The sequence below is a fragment of the Macrobrachium nipponense genome, chromosome 9 (genome assembly GCF_015104395.2).
Source record: "Macrobrachium nipponense isolate FS-2020 chromosome 9, ASM1510439v2, whole genome shotgun sequence".
Classification (NCBI taxonomy): domain Eukaryota; kingdom Metazoa; phylum Arthropoda; class Malacostraca; order Decapoda; family Palaemonidae; genus Macrobrachium; species Macrobrachium nipponense.
The window spans coordinates 67,196,821-67,202,820 of record NC_061110.1 but is presented as its reverse complement, the minus strand read 5'-3'; positions in this window follow the sequence as shown (position 1 = coordinate 67,202,820).

Here is a 6,000-nt window from a genome sequence, read left to right as displayed (position 1 = left end):
TCGTGACCTAACTCTTGTGCAGTAAACTTCTTTAACAAAAGGTGCTTCATATGCATTCACAGAAGTCTCACAGCAGTGTATTGCACACTCCTACACTATTCACCTCTATTTTCCATGTATTCTCTGGCTTCCTGTATGTATGTATCTTTGTATGTATATATGGTTTATGTGCGATGTACTTTGCTTCTCGGAATTTATAGCATAAAGACACGCATGCGCTGTATAATCAACTACAAACATTTTTCATGTTACGAAGATTTTAGAAGCATAAGAGTATGGTAGAAATGAATATTAGGTACAAAACTTATCATCTTCCGACGAAATGATCGGCAATATTTGGTTTTACTTTTTCGTTTATGTCATCTGAATGCGGTATCAGTTGAGAAGTTCCGTATTAGTTAAATCACTCTTGAGAGAGATCAGTAAACCAAACAAAATTTCACAGTAACGGAAGGCAGACGAAAAGTCAGATCGGAGAGTCAGCCATTTCTACGAAATGAGTATAACTATAAGAGCTATGAGGTCTATAGCAGAATTGAAAATCAAAAGAAGGAATGTAGCAAGTTTTATTTTTTTGAGAAAACGATAAAAAGGAATAGGTAACTGATACTCCACAGAAAAGAATAATCACTGGCAATAGGAAATCGATTTTTGAATTATTCTGTTATTATTATACGGTATACTTGATCCTTAGTGTTCAACCCAAGGTTCTTCCCAAGCTAAAGTCGAAGGAGTCGACTCTCACGCTAACAGCCGGTAACGGAACCTGAAATTCGTGTCAACGTCCTGACAGCGCCAGCAATAGCTTAGGTCTTCATTTTGCTGCATTTTCCTCAATTACTGAACGAGTTAAAGACGAAGGAAATTCTTATCGCCGATAGATGAAGTTTTCCAGGAGTCGTAGATATCAATCATGAAAAATAAACTAGTGCATAAAAGTTTGTCAAAACCATTGTTTGTCTGGAATAAATTGGGGGTTTGGAAGGTTTGTTTAGGGTAGTGTATGCAGAAGGGAGTCGACACCTGTCCTTATGAATCCCTCAGCAGTCAATCAGACCCGGAGAATGTGCCTCAGAGCTTCAAGCGTGCCAGCAGAGGCAACATACTTCGGTCCTCTCACTTGAGGTCATTGCCCTGTCAGCGAGGGAGCCGACTCAAGAAACCCTTACTTCGTTTACCACGAAAGTTTTGATACTCGTAAGAAAATATCGAACTAAGAAATATTAAAGACCTTAAATTATTGCGGTTTGTACAGAGTGACTGTGGGATGAGGCAGAAATATACTATAACTGTTAAATGAAATCGCATGGAGAATGCAGTTTCCTCCAATCGAAGTTCGGGTATTTTATAAATCTTGAAGTCCAGTGAATTTTAAACTTTCCTCTTAATATTTAATATCAGTTTTTAACCTCGGGCCAAAAATGCTTTGTTTCGAAAGAGTGAATTAAACTTGATGTCGAACTGACTTGACTTGTTTTTTCCGGTTTTCGCGCTTAGCAGTTATCCTACGTATGAAATAAGAGTGGAGTACAACCTCTTTCATTCAGGCACGTTGGTTTCGAAAAAAAGTACAACGAGAGCCAAAAAAATTTGTTTAAGCACGACTCGGAAACATTATCATGAATATGTTACGCTTAAAGGTTGTGAGTGTGCTTCCCCAACATAACTGGTCCACTCTCAATATGGCTGTCACACACAGATCGCAAAGCTGTGCTGCTCCAAATGCCCCAGAAAATCAAATGACACGTCTTCACCTGATCACTCCTGCTGATGATTATCGTGAATCATCCACAATACTTGAAATGACGAACTGTTTAACCACTGTCTTCGACTTATTTCTTGTTTGCATGACATCTTTTCAGTTACCCGATCTCTTTGCAAAATCGAAGAACATCCGCAATTCTGCCGAAATTTTGGCCCTCAATTTACTGAAGGAATTTTATCGGGAATTTACCAAAGCCAAGGAAAGGTATTACTTGCATTGGTTCAAGTTATCTGTTCTTCATTTTGTACCTCGTTCCTAGAAATTCTTTTGTTGCACCTTTACTCTCTCTCTCTCTCTCTCTCTCTCTCTCTCTCTGACAACGAGATCTTTATCTTGCATTTACTAAAGCCAAGGAGAGGTATTACTTGCACTAGTTGAAGTTATCTATTCTTTATTTTATCACTTCGTTCCTAGAAATTTTGTTGTTGTATCCTTTACCCTCACTTGATCTCATCTCTCTCTCTCTCTCTCTCTCTCTCTCTCTCTCTCTCTCTCAATGACAACGAGATCTTTATCTGGCCCTTATTACGTCTATTATATTCCCAAGCTGTTGTTGCAACGAAGGGAGTTATAATGTCCACAGTGTTCAAAAAAGGCTGCCAAATAAATTGACATTTTCTGTCGTGCTACAGAGTTACTGTCACATGTTCGGCGGTCCATACTAGCGTTTGACTACATCGACCTCTGCCTTTTAAGACCTGGTCATATTAAGGTCATTTAATACCTCGAAGCGTCTCGACCACCAAGTAGAGATATCTAAACTTCAGGATCCACACAGTTAACAAGCGCAAACCCGTGGAATATCTACAACGATAGCCTTCACAGACTTCAGATTTCAGACTTTGGGAAAACGCCAAACTTCATCATTCTACTATATTTTTATGTCTGACATAGTTTTATTGGCTATCTTTACCCCGTCATACCCCGGATGAACCTTAACTACTTTATTTTTACTGCATGATAAATCTTTTCAACATTCGAGAAGCTTGCATCAAAGAAAAGTAGGTCTCCGACACAGCTGCCAAATAAGGTCTGAGTGAACGGTACTCTGAAGGCATTCGTTTCAACCCACTCTCTACCGCTGGTGTAATGCTGTCGTGACTCCAAGGCAGTTGACCATCGACTTTCGCCGTCCGCAAAACCTGTTTCCGCTGCTTTCACTCGTGCAAGAAAGGTGAAACTAAACCCGTCTTATGGACATCTCAACGCATTTTCCTTTCAGATATTGGCATTAATAACAAGGGAAAAGAAAAGTCATCATTGACATCCCTGAAGAACATCGTCATAATAATGAGTCCCAAAAGTTTGGCTTATCATTTTCATCCTGTTTAACCATCGAGAACGAATGCCTACAAATTTTCCACCAAACTAAATGTATTTTCATCATTATTTGTGAATAAATAGAATATTTCATATATTTCTTCTTTCGCTATTGAAAGATGGACATTTCGTCGTGTTAATTCCTAAACATAATGTGTATTAGGTATATTTCATGTGAGTTGATGTTTTAGTTTTGTGTGATCATTGTTTCTGTCAGTCACACCAAATCGATGACTCATGACTGTTTCCATATCTGCCACACTGTCACACACTATCTCCTGTGATAACCCGGTGGGGTGCTTGCTTCGAAAAACGGTTAGAAATTGGGTTTTCTCGAAAGCCTTCATTTGAACAGTCGCAGTTTCCATCGACGACTTTCCCTAACCTGTTTTGTTTTATTCCTTTAAGCGCCATCCCATTTAATATTTGTAACAGAAATGTTGAAAACCACTTTCGTAACAAAGATGCCTTCATATTTATTGTTTCTTGTAAGATGCATGACGTAAGAGGATAACCTAATTACCTTATAGCTTTGCTTTTTTTCAGTTTCTCTTGCCAGATAAAGCTACTGGGGATTACTTGTAAGTAAAATGAATTGTGATATTCAGACGTGAAAGTACAATCAAAATTTCTGGTTATCCGTCGTCACTGCCTCCTTCAAGGAAAAGTTGTACTGGGGGAGTAAAAGCTAAGAGAAATTTGAAAGAACGAATCAGTACAAGAAAAATTATAAAAACGAAGATATGCAGATATGCAGTATAGAGAGAATGTTGTCTTGTGTCGATGAAATGAGTGTGAAGTTTTATTGAGTTTAGAGGAATGGAAGAGGCAAACTGTAATGAAATATTCCGAGTACCTGCTCAGATTTACCTGTTCATTTTCAGTATATCCTCTTCTGTTCTGCAAATTCACTTCAAAAATTCATCTTTCTTTTTTCTTTGCTCACCTCGATTTTCATCATACCACCACTTGAAATAGTTTTGGTCTTGGTATTGTTTCTCCTTTGTCGAGGGTTAACTACTAATTCAGCTCTCTCTCTGCCCGGCCATCACAGACTTAGATCTCTGGTTGACTCGGAATTATTGGGCATGGATCATGTCTCGTGCTCCATATTTGCCATTGCAAGAACCACCACTTGAAATATCTTCCATTTTTCACCTTTGTTTCTGGCCTGGATAAACTGTTTCCCCGTGGTGTCTCTTGGCCCTTCAGTGTGCTTTTCTTGCTCTTAATGGTATTTATAGTCCCATTTTGAATCCTTCATCTCCAGCTGAAAGCGCTTATTTCCACTTTGGCTTCAACACTGCTAGCCCGTATACATCATTATTTTCTGTCCCAAATTTACTAATAATTATATGTGTGTCTGTATATATATATATGTATATATATATATATATATATATATATATATAATATATATATATATGTGTGTGTGTGTGTGTGTGTGTGTGTGTGTGTGTGTGTGTGTGTTTTTAAAGACATTAGTTCGAGCTAGAGATGCTCCGATATCAAAATTTTGCCGATGCCGATGCTTTTCAGTAAGTTCTTTCTGGATATTTCCATTACCTTTGACCATCAGATTTCTGCTCTCTTGCTGAGCAGATTATTTTCTACAAAGTGGTATTGTTGGTATATGAATTATAAACATAGCACAGTTAGTGTTTGGAGGTTTAAACGTTATCTCTGTCAAGTAGAAAATAACAATTTTAATTAATGAATATACCTCCTTAAGTTCATTGCTAATCGAGTTACTACTAAATTCCATAGTTGGGCTTAGTTATTTAGTATATTCTGGTAGCTAATTGTACACATAGTTTTATATATATATATATATATATATATATATATATATATATATATATATATATATATATATATATATATATATATGTGTGTGTGTGTGTGTGTGTAAATGAAGCTCTGTAAACTATGTTTGTACTCAGTGTGAACTTGAAAATATTGAATAAAGTTGTTCCAAGTCCCGGTTTTTACTCGCCTTCTTACGGGCTTTTATGATATTTTTCAAGTACACGAATTTTTATGCTATATGAACACACACACACACACACACACACACACACACACATACACACACACACACACACACACACACATATATATATATATATATATATATATATATATATATATATATACACAGTATATGGTGTCTTCCTGTTAGTGGAAAACTATAGTCACTGTGACTATGAAGGTTATGTAATTGCTTATTTGTTCACCTCTCTTATGATTGAAGTTTAAAATTATGGCATTTTCTGAAGTAAGATACAAAAGTATCGACCCATTTTTTACTGATACCGATACCAAGTACCAATACCTAAAAATCTAGCCGATACCAACTGATAACGATACCGATACACCGGCACATCTCTAGTTCGAACTACATTAAACCCTCGCTGACAAAGAGGTTTTGAGGGCGTTTCAAAATTTTGATTCTTTGTGGGAATAATGAGGTTTGTGGACGACCATGGTGTTTTACCTGTTAGCAACAGGTAAAACGAGTTATTTTTCTTAAAGAGACAAAAACATAGCCAGCTTCAGCTTTATCCACGTGGCCGTCGAAGCAGTTTATTATTTATATTCTCTCCAGCAATCCATCTCGCTCCCTAGGGGGCCACTTGTCTGTTTTCGCTCCATAAGAAATTAATGGGGCCGGATTTGAAACGGCCAGAAAATCGTTTATAAGAGACTCCTGTATTTACATTTTAAAAAATACAAATTTATATAATAACATGTAAAAATACGTAGATCATCAAAAAAATTACACTCGCGAAGCTTCAATTTAAACCATCAAAGGGTAACTTCATTTAAATATGGATTTATGACATTTTGAAAATAAATTTTATAGGGGATGAAATTTAAAGATGTAAGATCGGCCGAAAGAATTTTTCTTTTAT